The sequence below is a fragment of the Mustela lutreola genome, chromosome 12, assembly GCF_030435805.1.
Source record: "Mustela lutreola isolate mMusLut2 chromosome 12, mMusLut2.pri, whole genome shotgun sequence".
Classification (NCBI taxonomy): Eukaryota; Metazoa; Chordata; class Mammalia; order Carnivora; family Mustelidae; genus Mustela; species Mustela lutreola.
The window spans coordinates 66184097-66200257 of NC_081301.1; the positions used below are offsets into that span (position 1 = coordinate 66184097).

The 16161-nt window shown below is 48.3% G+C and overlaps 1 non-coding gene across 1 annotated transcript; it reads right to left on the reverse strand.

The window, feature by feature from the left end:
- Positions 1 to 12832: 12832 nt before the first annotated feature.
- On the reverse strand, positions 12833 to 12939 carry LOC131813319 (U6 spliceosomal RNA). The gene has a single exon (XR_009346738.1). It is a non-coding gene; the product is annotated as a U6 spliceosomal RNA (small nuclear RNA).
- Positions 12940 to 16161: the final 3222 nt, after the last annotated feature.

Below are 16161 nucleotides of genomic sequence, written 5' to 3' on the forward strand. Positions count from 1 at the left end.
GAGGTGTTCAGGGATCCTGTCTCCTCTCCTCTCCTGTGGGGAAGGCACTGGCCTTGTCCGCGAATACGCCTGAGGTCCAGTGCCAAAGGCCAAGCCTTGCCTACACCGGGAGATGTTAGTGTGCATAGAGTGCCATCTTAGGCCACGCACCCTGCTGCAGGGTTTTGACTGTGTCTGCTTAGTTCGGCCTGGCAGGGTGAACCCAGGGCGCCAACATGGAGCCCGGGAATGCAAGGTCCAAGAGACACCAGCTCTCCCGCGACTCTTCTTACCTGATGCGACAGAGCGAACATCCAAAGCCTTTCGGAGGAAGCATCAGCGAAGTTGGGATCGTGCCAAGCTGAAAACCTCTGCGAAAGCTTAGATGTCGCTGAGAAATCAGAGTCGGTTCTGAGAGCTGCTGTTGCTGCTTGCCTGACCCTAGTATTCGCAGCATGATGGGAGAAACCAGCATGGAGCAAAATCCTCTATGCCTGGGCATCCCCTCTGCCTGAGAGAGAAGCACGGTTGCGCCTGGGGAAAGAACCTTAAGGAAAGGAATTCGTTTTTCACTGCGTTCCCAGGAGCATGTCTGTGGAAGGTGCAGCACGCTGCCTGGGGAGAAGAGCAGGAGCCGTTGCCCTTCTGGTCTCGAAACGGTTGCGAAGCAGGAGAGCCGGCCCTGGCAGGCATAGCGGCCGGTGGAAATACAAGTGTCACCCGCTCCCAGTGCAGAGAGACAGAAGCCTGACTTCTAAGGAGACAGAAGGGGATGAGTAGGGCAGGGCACGTGCTCCACTCTTAGGAAGGAGTCTGGGCAGAGAGCATGCCTGTCCTGAACCTCGGGGCCCAAGGAGAGAGCAGCTCCTTGGCCACCTGTCCCTGGTGCAGACATGCGCTAGCCACCAGGTGCCTACGCTGAACTGGCAGAAACAGCTCCCTGAAATAACGGGGAGTCAAATGCCGTCTTCCTCCAGGATGTGGAAGCTTGGAGGAGGCACCAGGTTTAAGGGGAAGGAGTCGGCACAGTCCCCCAAAGCTCCCTAATCTGTGCATGGGACGAGTGCAGAGATCCTGTAGCCTCCCCTCTCCTGTGGTGAAGGCACTGGCCTAGACCCCGAGGCTGCCTGATAGATGGAGCATAAGGCAAAGACTAACCTACCCCAGGAGATGGTCATAGGCTTAGAGTGCCGTGCTAGGCCAAGCACACTGCTGCAGGGTTGTGACTGTGTCTGCTCAGATCGGCATAGCAACGTGAATCCCAGGCATAAACTCGGAGCTTGGGAAAGCAAGTCCCAAGAGGCACCAGCTCTCCTGCGGCTCTTCTTCCCTGCCACGCAGAGAGAACACCCAAAGCCTTTCTGAGGAAGCAGCAGCGAAGTGCTGTTCGCTCCAAGCCAAAGCCTCTGAGAGAGCACAGCATTCGCTGAGAAATGTTCTGCGGGATGCTGCTGCTTGCCTGAGCTGGCTCGCGGTGGGAGAAACCCGCATCCAGCGAAAGCCTCTTTGCCTGGGCATCTCTCCTGGGAAAGCACAGCGTTCCTTGGGAAATCAGAGTTTCGTTTGAGGATGCTGCTGCTGATTGCCTGAGGTAGTGTCTGCAGCTCGGTGGAAGATACCAGCATGGAGACAAATACTCTTTGCGCTAGCATCCCCTCTGCCTGAGAGAGAAGCCAAGTGTGGGGAAGGCGCAGCACGTCGCCGTCGGAGAAGAGAAGGAGCCATTGGCCTTGGGGTCGGGAAACGCTCAGGAAGCAGGATAGCCTGCCGTGGCACGAACAGCAGGCCAGTGGCAAGACAAGTGTCACCCGCTCCCTGTGCGGAGAGATGGAAGCCTGGCTGCTAAGGAGACATGAGGTGACGACTAGGGCAGAGGCGCGTGCTCCACTCTTAGGAAGGAATCTGGGCAGAGAGCATGCCTGTCCTGAGTCTCTGGTCCCAAGGAGACAGCATCTCCTTGGCCACCTGTCCCTGGGGCAGACATGCGCTAGCCATCAGACGCCTACGCTGAACTCGAAGAAACAGCTCCCTGAAATGACGGGGAGTCAGATGCCGTCTTCCTCCAGGACCTGGAAGCTTGGAGGAGGCAAGGGGTTTAAGGGGAAGGAGTGGGCACAGTCCCCCAAACTCTCTAATCTGTGCACGGGCCGTGTGTAGGGATCCTGTCTCCTCCTCTCTCCTGTGGTGAAGGCACTGGCCTAGACCCCTAGGCTGCCTGAGAGCCGGAGCAAAAGGCAAAGCCTAACGTACCCCAGGAAATGGTCATAGGCATAGAGTGCCATGCTCGGCCAAGCACGCTGCTGCAGGGTTGTGACTGTGTCTGCTTAGTTCGGCATAGCAAGGTGAATCCCGGGCGTAAACTCGGAGACTGGGAAAGCAAGTCCCAAGAGGCACCAGCTCTCCCGCGGCTCTTCATCCCTGCCACGCAGAGTGAACACCCAAAGCCTTTCTGAGGAAGCAGCATCGAAGTGCGGTTCGAGCCAAGCTGAAAACCTCTGCGAAAGCATAGCCGTCGCTGGGAAATCAGAGTCGGATCTGAGGGCTGTTGTTGATGCTTGCTTTATCCTAGTATTTGCAGCACGATGGTAGAAACCCGCATGGAGCGAAAGCCTCTTTGCCCTGGCATCCCCTCTGGGAAAGCACAGCATTCTTTGGAAATCAGAGTCCGGTCTGAGGGATGCTCCAGTTTGCCTGAGCTGGTCTCCTCAGCACGGTGTAATAAACCCGCATGGAGCGAAATCCTCTAAGCCTGGGCATCCCCGCTGCATGAGAGAGAAGCGCGATTGCACCTGTGGAAAGAGCCTTAAGGAAAGGGATATGTTTTTCACTCTGCTCCCCAGGAGCATATCTGTGGAAGGTGCAGCAAGCTGCCCGGGGAGAATAGCAGGAGCCGTTGGCCTTCTGGTCTGGAAACGATTGCGAAACAGGAGAGCCTGCAATACAAGTATCACCCGCTCCCAGTGCAGAGAGACAGAAGCCTGGCTGCCAAGGAGATAGGAGGGGATGAGTAGGGTAGGTCGCGTGCTCCACTCTTAGGAAGGAATCTGGGCAGAAAGCATGCCTGTCCTGAGCCTCTGGGCCCAAGGAGAGAGCAGCTCCTTGGCCACCTGTGCCTGGGGCAGACATGCGCTAGCCACAAGGCGCTTACTCTGAACTCGCCGAAACAGCTCTCTGAAATAACGGGGAGTCAGATGCCCTTTTCCTCCAGGATGTGGAAGCTCGGAGGAGGCATGGTGTGTAAGGGGAAGGAGTGGGCACAGTCCCCCAAAGCTCCCTAATCTGCGCACGGGCCTAGTGGAGAGATCCTTTCGCCTCCTCTCTCCTGTGGTGAAGGCACTGGCCTAGAACGGGAGTCTGCCTGATAGCCGGAGGAAAAGGCAAGGCCTAACCTACCCCAGGAGATGGTCATAGGCATAGAGTGCCATGCTAGGCCAAGCACGCTGCTGCAGGGTGTACTGTGTCTGCTTAATTCGGCATAGCAAGGTGAATCCCGGGCGTAAACTCGGAGACTGGGAAAGCAAGTCCCAAGAGGCACCAGCTCTCCCGCGGCTCTTCTTCCCTGCCGCGCAAAGTGAACACCCAAAGCCTTTCTGAGGAAGCAGCAGCAAAGTGCGGTTCATGCCATGTTGAAAACCTCTGCAAAAGCATAGCAATCGCTGGGAAATAACAGTCAGATCTGAGGGCTGCAGTTGCTGCTTGCTTTAGCCTGGTATTTGCAGCACAAAGGGAGAAACCCGCATAGAGGGAAAGCCTCTTTGCCCTGGCATCCCCTTTGGGAAAGCACAGCATTCTTTGGGAAATCAGAGTCCAGTCTGAGGGATGCTCCTGTTTCCCTGAGCTGGTCTCCTCAGCACGGTGTAATAAACCCGCATGGAGCGAAATCCTCTATGCCTGGGCATCCCCTCTGCCTGAGAGAGAAGCGCGGTTGCGCCTGTGGAAAGAGCCTTAAGGAAAGGAACACGTTTTTCACTGCGGTCCTCAGGAGCATGTCTGTGGAAGGTGCAGCACACTACCCGTGGAGAAGAGCAGGAGCCGTTGGCCTTCTGGTCTGGAAACGGATGCGAAGCAGGAGAGCCAGCCCTGGCATGCACAGTGGCCGGTGGAAATACAAGTATCACCCGCTCCCAGTGCAGAGAGACAGAAGCCTGGCTCTTAAGGAGACAGGAGGGGATGAGTAGGGCAAGGCGCATGCTCCACTCTTAGGAAGGAGTCTGGGCAGAAAGGATGCCTCTCCTGAACTTCTGGGCCCAAGGAGACAGCAGCCTCTTGGCCACCTGTCCCTGGGGCAGACATGCGCTAGCCACCAGGTGCCTACGCTGAACTCGCAAAAACAGCTCCCTGAAATAACGGGGAGTCAGGTGCCGTCTTCCTCCAGGATGTGGAAACCTGGAGGAGGCACGGGGTTTAAGGGGAAGGAGTGGGCACAGTCCCCCAAAGCTCCGTATTCAGTGCACGAGCTGTGTGCAGGGATCCTGTCACCTCTCCTTTCCTGTGTGGAAAGCACTGGACTTGTCCGAGAATCCGCCTGAGCGCGAGTGTAAAAGGCCAAGCGATGCCTACACTGGGCGATGGTAGTGTGCATAGAGTGCCATCCTAGGCTAAGCACTCTACGGCAGGGTTGTGGCTCTGTCTGCTTAGTACGGCCTGGCAGGGTGAACCCAGTACGCGAACATTGAGCACAGTAAAGCAAGGCCCAAGAGGCACTAGCTCTCCCGAAGCTCCTCTTCCCTGTTGCGACTGAAGCCTTGCTGAGGATGCAGTAGCAAAGTGCTGTTCTCTCCAAGACAAAGCCTCTGCGAAAGCACAGCATTGGCTGAGAAATGTTCTGCGGGCTTCTGCTGCTTGCCTGAGCCCAGTCTCGCGATGGGAGAAACCCGCAAACAGCGAAAGCCTCTTTGCCTGGGCATCTCCCCTGGGAAAGCACAGGCCTAGTCCGAGAATCCGACTGAGCAACAGTCACAATCCTGCAGCAGCGTGCTTGGCCTAGCATGGCACTCTATGCCTATGACCATCTCCAGGGGTAGGTTAGGCTTTGCCTTTTGCTTCGGCCCTCAGGCAGCCTCGGGGTCTAGGCCAGTGCCTTCACCACAGCAGAGAGGAGGCGACAGGATCCCTGCACATGGATCGTGCACAGATTAGGGAGCTTTGGGGGACTGTGCCCAGTCCTTCCCCTTAAACCCTGTGCCTCCTCCGAGCTTCCACATCCTGGAGGAAGATGGCACCTGACTCCCCGTCATTTTGGGGAGCAGTTTCTGCGAGTTGAGAGTAGGCGCCTGGTGGCTAGCGCATGTCTGCCCCAGGGACAGGTGGCCAAGGAGCTGCTGTCTCCTTGGGCCCAGAGGTTCAGGTGAGGCATGCTTTCTGCCCAGACTCCTTCCTAAGAGTGGAGCATGCGCTCTGCCCTACTCATCCCCTCCTGTCTCCTGAGCAGCCAGGCTTCTGTCTCTCTGCACTGGGAGCGGGTGACACTTGTATTTCCACCGGCCACTGTGCATGCCAGGGCCGGCTCTCCTGCTTCGCAACCGTTTCCAGACCAGAAGACCAACGGCTCCTGCTCTCCTCCCCAGGCAGCGTGCTGCACCTTCCACAGACATGCTCCTGAGGACCGCAGTGAAAAACGTGTTCCTTTCCTTAAGGCTTTTTCCACAGGCGCAACCGCGCTTCTCTCTCAGGCAGAGGGGATGCCCAGGCATAGAGGATTTCGCTCCATGCGGGTTTATTACACCGTGCTGAGGAGACCAGCTCAGGCAAAAAGGAGCATCCCTCAGACCGGACTCTGATTTCCCAACGAATGCTGTGCTTTCCCAGAGGGGATGCCAGGGGAAAGAGGCTTTCGCTCCATGCGGGTTTCTCCCATCGTGCTGCATATACTAGGATAAAGCAAGCATCAACAACAGCCCTCAGATCCGACTCTAATTTCCCAGCTACTGCTATGTTTTCCCAGAGATTTTCAGCATGGCACGAACCGCACTTCGATGCTGCATCCTCAGGAAGGCTTTGCGTGTTCACTCTGCGCGGGAGGGAAGAAGAGCCGCAAGAGAGCTGGTGCCTCTTGGGACTTGCTCTCCCGGGCTCCGAGGTTACGCCCAGGATTCACGTTGCTATGCCGAACTAAGCAGACACAGTCACACCCTTGCAGGAGCGTGCTTGGCCGAGCATGGCACTCTATGCCTATGACCATCTCCAGAGGTAGGTTAGGCTTTGCCTTTTGCTCCGGCTCTCAGGCAGACTCGGGGTCTAGGCCATTGCCTTCACCACAGGAGAGAGGAGGCTGCAGGATCCCTGCACATGGCCCGTGCACAGATTAGGGAGATTTGGGGGACTGTGCCCACTCCTTCCTCTTAAACCCCGTGGCTCCTCCAAGCTTCCACATCCTGGAGGAAGACGGCATCTGACTCCCCGTCATTTCAGGGTGCTGTTTCTTCGAGTTCAGCCTAGGCGTCTGGTGGCTAACGCATATCTGCCCCAGGGACAGGTGGCCAAGGAGCTGCTCTCTTCTTGGGCCCAGCGACTCAGGACAGGCATGCTCTCTGCCCAGATTCCTTCCTAAGAGTGGAGCACGCGCCTCTGCCCTAGTCATTTCCTCATGTCTCCTAAGCCGCCAGTCTTCCATCTCTCCGCACAGGGAGCGGATGACACTTGTTTTGCCACCGACCTGTTGTTCGTGCCACGGCAGGCCTTCTTGCTTTCCGAGCGTTTCCCGTCCCCAAGGCCAACGGCTCCTTCTCATCTCCGGGGGCGGCGTGCTATGCCTTCCCCACACTTGGCTTCTCTCTCAGGCAGAGGGGATGCTAGGGCAAAGAGTATTTCGCTCCATGCGGGTATCGTCCACCGAGCTGCGGACACTAGATCAGGCATGCAGCAGCAGCATCCCCAACCCAACTCTGATTTCCCAAGGAACGCTGTGCTTTCCCAGGGGAGATGCCCAGGCAAAGAGGCTTTCGCTGTATGCGGGTTTCTCCCACCGCGAGACTGGGCTGATGCAAGCAGAAGCAGCCCGCAGAACATTTCTCAGCGAATGCTGTGCTCTCGCAGAAGCTTTGGCTTGGGCGAACAGCACTTCGCTGCTGCTTCCTCAGAAAGTCTTTGGGTATTCACTCTGCGCGGCAGGGAAGAATAGACGCGGGAGAGCTGGTGCCTCTTGGGACTTGCTTTCCCGGTCTCCTAGTTTAAGCCCGGGATTCACCTTGCTATGCCGAACTAATCAGACACAGTCACAACCCTGCATCAGCGTGCTTGGCCTATCATGGCACTCTATGCCTATGACCACCTCCTGGGGTAGGATAGGCTTTGCCTTTTGCTCCGGCTCTCAGGCAGCCTCGGAGTCTAGGCCAGTGCCTTCACCACAGGAGAGAGGAGGCGACAGGATCCCTGCACATGGACCGTGCACAGATTAGGGAGCTTTGGGGGACTATGCCCACTCCTTCCCCTTAGACCGGGTGCCTCCTCCAAGCTTACACATCCTGGAGGAAAACGGCATCTGACTCCCCGTTATTTCAGGAGCTGTTTCTGCGAGTTCAGCGTAGGCGCATGGTGGCTAGCGCATGTCTGCCCAAGGGACAGGAGGCCAAGGAGCTGTTGTCTCCTTGGGCCCAGAAGTTCAGGACAGACATGTTTTCTGCCCAGATTCCTTCCTAAGAGTGGAGCACGCGCCCTGTCCTACTCATCCCCTCCTGTCTCCTTAGCAGCCAGGCTTCTGTTTCTCTGCTCTGGGAGCGAGTGACACTTGTATTTCCACCGGCCACTGTTCCTCCCAGGGTCGGCTCTCCTGCTTCGCAACCGTTTCCAGACCAGAAGGCCAACGACTCTTGCTCTTTTCCACAGGTAGTGTGCTGCACCTTCCACAGACATGCTCCTGGTGACCACACTGAAAAACAGGTCCTTTTGCTTACGGCTCTTTCCACAGGCGCAAACACGCTTCTCTCTCAGGCAGAGGGGATTCCCAGGCATAGAGGATTTCGCTCCATGCGGGTTTATTACACCGTGCTGAGGAGACCAGCTCAGGCAAACAGGAGCATCCCTCAGACCGGACTCATTTCCCAAAGAATGCTGTGCTTTCCCAGAGTGGATTTCAGGGCAAAGACGCTTTCGCTCTATGATGGTTTCTCCCATCATGCTGTGAATACTAGGGTCAGGCATCAGCAACAGCAGCCCTCAGAACCGACTCTGATTTCCCAGCGACTGCTATGCTTTCGCAGAGGTTTTCAGCTTGGCACGATCCGAACTTCCCTGCTGCTTCTCAGAAAGGCTTAGGGTGATCGCTCTGTCGCATCAGGTAAGAAGAGTCGCGGGAGAGCTGGTGTCTCTTGGACCTTGCTTTCCCGGGCTCCATGTTGGCGCCCTGGGTTCACCCTGCCAGGACGAACTAAGCAGACACAGTCAAAACCCTGCAGCAGCGTGCGTGGCCTAAGATGGCACTCTATGCACACTAACATCTCCCGGTGTAGGCAACGCTTGGCCTTTGGCACTGGACCTCAGGCGGATTCGCGGACAAGGCCAGTGCCTTCCCCACAGGAGAGGAGAGGAGACAGGATCCCTGAACACCGCCCATTCACTGGAATGGAGAGCGTTGGGGGATTGTCCCCACTCAACACCGGAAACTCCCTGCCAACGTAAACGCTGTCACATGTTGGAGGAAGATGGCATCTGACTGCCCGTTTCTCGAGGGTGCTGTTTCTGCGAGTTCTGGGTATGACGCCTGGTAGCTAGCCCAAGTCTGCACTATGGACAGGTGGTCAAGGAGATGCTGTCCCCTTGGGACCAGAGGCACAGGACAGGCCTGCCTTCTGCCCACACTCCTTCCTCAGAGTGGAGCACGCGTCCCTGCCCTAGTCATGCCCTCATGTCTCCTTGGCTGCCAGGCTTCCATCTCTCCCCACAGGGAGCGGGTGACACTTGTCTTGCCACCTGCCTGCTCTTCCTGCCATGGCAATCTACCCTGCTTCCCGTCCTTTTCCCGACCACAAGGCCAACGGCTCCTTCTCTTCTCTGGGGGCGGAGTGCTGTGCCTTCCCCAGACTTGCTCCTGGGGAGTGCAGTGACAGACGTGTGCAACCACGTTTCTCTCTCAGATCTCAAATACACAACATAACCCTACACCTAAAGGAGTTGGAGAAAGAACAACAAAGAAACCCTAAACCCAACAGGAGAAGAGGAATAATAGGATCAGAGCAGAAATCAATGAAATAGAAACAAACAAACAAAAACCACAAAAAACCAACAACAACAACAAAAACCCAATAGAACAAATCAACGAAACTAGGAAACCGGTTCTTTGAAAGAATTAATAAGATTGATAAACCCCTTTCCAGACCTATCAAAAAGAAAAGAGAAAGAACCCAAATAAATAAAATCATGAATGAAAGAGGAGAGATCACAACCAACACCAAAGAAATACAAACAATTATAAGAACATACTATGAGCAACTCTACGCCAACAAATTCAACAATCTGTAAGAAATGGATACATTCCTAGAGACATATAAACTACCACAACTGAACCAGGAAGAAATAGAAAACCTGAACAGACCCATACCAGTACGGAGATTGAAACAGTCATCAAAAATCTCCAAACAAACAAAAGCCCCGGGCCAGATGGCTTCCCAGAGGAATTCTACCAAACATTTAAAGAAGAATTAATTCCTATTCTCATGACACTGTTCCAAAATAATAGAAATGGAAGGAAAACTCCCAAACTCTTTTTTTTTCTGAGGCCAGCATCACCTTGATCCCAAAACCAGACAAGGATCCCATCAAAAAAGAGAACTACAGACCAATATCCTTGATGAACACAGATGCGAAAATTCTCACCAAAATAATAGCCAATAAGATTCAACAGTACATTAAAAGGATTATTCACCACGACCAACTGCGATTTATTCCAGGGCTACAAGGTTGGTTCAACATCTGCAAATCAATCAATGTGATACAACACATCAATAAAAGAAAGAACAAGAACCATGTGATACTCTCCATAGATGCTGAAAAAGCATTTGGCAAAGTGCAGTATCCCTTCCTGATTAAAACTCTTCAAAGTGGGGCCACCTGGGTGGCTCAGTGGGTTAAGCCTCTACCTTCGGCTCAGGTCATGATCCCAGGGGCCTGGGATCGAGTCCTGCATTGGGCTTTCTGCTCAGCAGGGAGCCTGCTTCTCCTCATCTCTCTCTCTGTCTGTCTCTCTGCCTATTTGTGATCTCTCTCTCTGTCAAATAAATAAATTAAATCTTAAAAAAAAACTCTTCAAAGTGTAGCGATAGAGGGCACATATTATCAATATTATCAAAGCCATCTATGAAAAACCCACTGCAAATATCATTCTCAATGGAGAAAAACTGAATACTTATCCGCTGAGGTCAGGAACACGGCAGGGATGTCCCTTATCACCACTGCTATTCAACATTGTACTCGAAGTCCTAGCCTCAGCAATCAGACAACAAAAAGAAATTAAAGCCATCCAAATTTTGCCAAATTGGCAGAAGAGAAGTCAAACTATCCCTGTTTGCAGATGATATGATACTGTATGTGGAAAACTTAAAGGACTCCACTCCAAATCTGCTATAACTTGTATAGAAATTCTGTAAAGTGTCAGGATATAAATCAATGAACAGAAATTGGTTGCATTTTTTTATACCAACAAGACTGAAGAAATAGAAATTAAGGAGTGAATCCCATTTACAACTGCACGCAAAACCCTAAGATACCTAGGAATAAACCTAACAAAGAATCTATACTCAGAAAACTCTAAAGTACTCATGAAAGAAATTGAAGAAGACACAAAGAAATGGAAAAATGTTCCATGCTCCTGTATTGGAAGAACAAATATTGTGAAAATGTCTATGCTACCTAAAGCAATCTACACATTTAATGCAATCCCTATCAAAATCCCATCCATTGCTTTCAAAGAAATGGGACAAATCATCCTAAAATATATATGGAACTAGAAAATACCTCGAATAGCCAGAGGAATATTGAAAAAGAAAGCCAAAGTTGTTGGCATCACAATTCCAGACCTCAAGCTCTATTACAAAGTTGTCATCATCAAGATAGTAGGGAACTGTCCCCAAAACAGACATAGATCAATGGAGCAGAATAGAGAGCCCAGAAATACACCCTCAACTCTATGGTCAACTAATCTTCAACAAAGCAGGAAGGAATGTCCTATGGAAAAAAGACAGCCTCTTCAACAAATGGTGTTGGGGAAATTGAACAGCCACATGCAGAAAAATGAAATTTGACCATTTCCTTACACCACACATGAAAATACACTGGAAATGGATGAAGAAGCATAATGTGAGAAAGGAATCCATCAAAATCCTTGAGGAGAGAACAGGTAGCAACCTCTTTGACCTCAGCAGCAGCAACTTCTTCCTAGGAACATCGCCAAAGGCAAGAGAAGCAAGGACAAGAATGAACTACTGGGATTTCATCAGATCAAAAAGCTTTTGCACAGCAAAGGAAACAGTTAACAAAGCCAAAAGATGACTGTCAGAAGTTATCTGGGAGAAGATATTTGCAAATGACATACGAGATAAAGGGCCAGTATCTATCCAAAATCTATAAAGAGCTTATCAAACTCAACACCCTAAGAACAAATAATCGAATGAAAAAATGGGCAGAGGACATGAACAGACATTTCTGCAAAGAATACATCCAAATGGCCAACAGACACATGAAAAAATGCTCCACATCACTCGGCATCAGGGAAATACAAATCAAAACCGGAATGAGATACCACCTCACACCTTTCAGAATGGCTAAAACGAACAAGTCAGTCAATGACAGATGCTGGCGAGGATGTGGAGAAAGGGCAACCCTCCTACACTGTACGTGGGAATGCAAGCTGGTGCAACCACTCTGGAAAACAGCATGGAGGTGCCTCAAAAAGCTGAAAATAGAACTACCCTATGACCCAGTGATTGTAGTACTGGGTATATACCCTAAAGATACAAACGTGGCATTCTGAAGGGGCACATGCACCCAAATGTTTATAGCAGCAATGTCCACAATAGTTAAACTATGGAAAGAACCTAAATGTCCTTCAACAGATCAATCAATAAATAAGATGTGGTATATATGTACAATGGGATACTGTGCAGCCATCAAAAGAAATGAAATCCTGCTATTTGTGATGACATGGATGGAACTAGAGGGTATTATGCTTGGCGAAATAAATCAATTTGAGAAAGACAACTATCATATGATCTCCCTGATATGATGAAGTGGAGATGCAACATAGGCGGTTTCGGGCGTACGAAAAGAAAAATACAAGAAGATGGGATTGGGAGGGAGACAAACCATAAAAGACTGAATCTCACAAAACAGAATGAGGGTTGCTGGGGGGAGGTGTGTTGGGAGAGGATGGTGGGGGTATGGACATTGGGGAGGGCAGGTGCTATGGTGAGTGATGGTGAGTGCGGTGAAATGTGTAAACCTGGTGATTCACAGACCTGTACCCCTAGGGATAAAAACACATTATATGTTTATAAAAAAAATTTAAAAAATAATTTAAAAAATCCATTAAAGAAAAAACACATATTGCAAGCCCAGAGCTAATCTCATATTCAATCAAAAAAGTTTGAAAGTTTTCCCCTTAAAGATCAGAAAAAAGACAAGTGTGTCCACTTTCACTACTCTCATTTGACATAGTACTGGATGTCCTAGCCAGAGAAACAAGGAACACAAAGAAATAAAAGACTCCAAAAAAAAAAAAAAGGAAGAAGTAAAATTTTCTTTTTTTGGATAACATGAACTTACATGTAAAAAAATCCTAAAAACTTCACAAAAAATTTTGAATAAACAAATTTAATAAAGCTGCCAAATACAAGATCAATATATAAAAGACAGGAATTTTGTTTTGTTTCATTTTTTTATAATAGTTTTTCATGTCATCCTTGCTCAGTGATCAGGCTAATCTTCTCTGCATCATTCCAATTTTAGTATATGTGCTGCCAAAGTAAGCACAAGACAGGAGCATTTTAACACTCTAATGATGAACTATCTGAAAAAATAAAGAGAACAATCTAATTCACAATAGCATCAAAAATAATAAAATACTTAGGAATAGATTTTACTAAGAAGATGAAAGATCTGTACCCCATAAATTATGACATTGATAAAGAATTTGAAGGAGACATAAATGGAAAGATAGCTCATATTTATGAATGGTAAGAATTAACATTGTTAAAATGTCCATACTACCGAAAACCATCTTTAAATTCAATTCCTATCAAAAATCCAATGTTAGGGGCGCCTGGGTGGCTCAGTGGGTTAAGCCGCTGCCTTTGGCTCAGGTCATGATCCCAGGGTCCTGGGATCGAGCCCTGCATCAGGCTCTCAGCTCAGCACGAAGCTGCTACCTCTTCTCTCTCTGCCTGCCTCTCTGCCTGCTTGTCATCTCTCTCTCTGTCAAATAAATAAATAAATAATCTTTTTAAAAAATCCAATATTTTTTTTTACAGAAGTAAGTAAAGAATCCTAAAATTTATATGAGACCATAAAAGACAACAAATAATTAAAGCAGTTCTGAGAAAGAATGAAGAAGCGAAATTACACTTCTTGATTTGAAACTATACTACAAAGCCCTCATGCTCAAAACAATAAAGTATACTGGCATAAAAACAGACCAGTAAACAAGTAGAACAGAATTGAGAGTCCAGAAATCAATTCTTTCATACTGTCCCCTAATATTTGACAGGGGCCAACATATATAATGGGTAAAGATAGTCTGTTCAATAAATGATATTTAAAACTGAATAGTCACATAAACCAGCATGAAACGGGAACCTTATATCACTCATAAATCTTAACTTGAAATAGATTAAAGACTTAAATGTGATGCATGAAACTAAATTTCCTAAAGGAAAACATAGGAAAAATTCTCCTTGACATTGGTCTTGCCAATAGTTTTTTGGATACCAGGCCAAAAACACAAGCAAAAGAAGCAAAAATAAATACATGGTATTACATCAAACTAAAGTTTCTGCATTGCCAAAAAAACCCAAAAGGGAATGAAAACACAATCCAAAGAATGGAAGAAAATACTTACAAATCTTATATCTGAAAAGAGGTTAAAAACCAACAGATACAAATAGAAAAAAATATATAATTAAAAAATAGCAAAAGGATATCAAAGGCTTTTTTTTTTAAATTTTTTATTTTTTATAAACATATATTTTTTATAAACATATATTTTTATCCCCAGGTCTGTGAATCACCAGGTTTACACACTTCACAGCACTCACCAAATCACATACCCTCCCCAATGTCCATAATCCCACCCCCTTCTCCCCAACCCCCTCCCCCCGGCAACCCTCAGTTTGTTTTGTGAGATTAAGAGTCACTTATGGTTTGTCTCCCTCCCAATCCCATCTTGTTTCATTTATTCTTCTACCCATTTAAGCCTCCATGTTGCATCACCACTTCCTCATATCAGGGAGATCATATGATAGTTGTCTTTCTCTGCTTGACTTATTTCGCTAAGCATGATACGCTCTAGTTCCATCCACGTTGTTGCAAATGGCAAGATTTCATTTCTTTTGATGGCTGCATAGTATTCCATTGTGTATATATACCACATCTTCTTGATCCATTCATCTGTTGATGGACATCTAGGTTCTTTCCATAGTTTGTCTATTGTGGACATTGCTGCTATAAACATTCGGGTGCATGTGTCCCTTTGGATCACTACATTTGTATCTTTAGGGTAAATACCCAATAGTGCAATTGCTGGGTCATAGGGCAGTTCTATTTTCAACATTTTGAGGAACCTCCATGCTGTTTTCCAGAGTGGCTGCACCAGCTTGCATTCCCACCAACAGTGTAGGAGGGTTCCCCTTTCTCCGCATCCTCGCCAGCATCTGTCATTTCCTGACTTGTTGATTTTAGCCATTCTGACTGGTGTGAGGTGATATCTCATTGTGGTTTTGATTTGTATTTCCTTGATGCCGAGTGATATGGAGCACTTTTTCATGTGTCTGTTCGCCATCTGGATGTCTTCTTTGCAGAAATGTCTGTTCATGTCTTCTGCCCATTTCTTGATTGGATTATTTGTTCTTTGGGTGTTGAGTTTGCTAAGTTCTTTATAGATTCTGGACACTAGTGCTTTATCTGATATGTCGTTTGCAAATATCTTCTCCCATTCTGTCAGTTGTTTTTTGATTTTGTTAACTGTTTCCTTTGCTGTGCAAAAGCTTTTGATCTTGATGAAATCCCAGTAGTTCATTTTTTCCCTTGCTTCCCTTGCCTTTTGCGTTGTTCCTAGGAAGATGTTGCTGCGGCAGAGGTCGAAGAGGTTGCTGCCCGTGTTCTCCTCAAGGATTTTGATGGATTCCTTTCGTACATTGAGGTCCTTCATCCATTTTGAGTCTATTTTTGTGTGTGGTGTAAGGAAATGGTCCAATTTCATTTTTCTGCATGTGGCTGTCCAATTTTCCCAGCACCATTTATTGAAAAGGCTGTCTTTTTTCCATTGGACATTCTTTCCTGCTTTGTCGAAGATTAGTTGACCATAGAGTTGAGGGTCTATTTCTGGGCTCTCTATTCTGTTCCATTGATCTATGTGTCTGTTTTTGTGCCAGTACCATGCTGTCTTGATGATGACAGCTTTGTAATAGAGCTTGAAGTCCGGAATTGTGATGCCACCAACGTTGGCTTTCTTTTTCAATATCCCTTTGGCTATTCGAGGTCTTTTCTGGTTCCATATAAATTTTAGAATTATTTGTTCCATTTCTTTGAAAAAGATGGATGGTACTTTGATAGGAATTGCATTAAATGTGTAGATTGCTTTAGGTAGCATAGACATTTTCACAATATTTATTCTTCCAATCCAGGAGCATGGAACATTTTTCCATTTCTTTGTGTCTTCCTCAATTTCTTTCATGAGTACTTTATAGTTTTCTGAGTATAGATTCTGTGTCTCTTTGGTTAGGTTTATTCCTAGGTATCTTATGGTTTTGGATGCAATTGTAAATGGGATTGACTCCTTAATATCTCTTTCTTCTGTCTTGCTGTTGGTGTAGAGAAATGCAACTGATTTCTGTGCATTGATTATATATCCTGACACTTTACTGAATTCCTGTATAAGTTTTAGCAGTTTTGGAGTGGAGTCTTTTGGGTTTTCCACATATAGTATCATATCATCTGCGAAGAGTGATAATTTGACTTCTTCTTTGCCGATTTGGATGC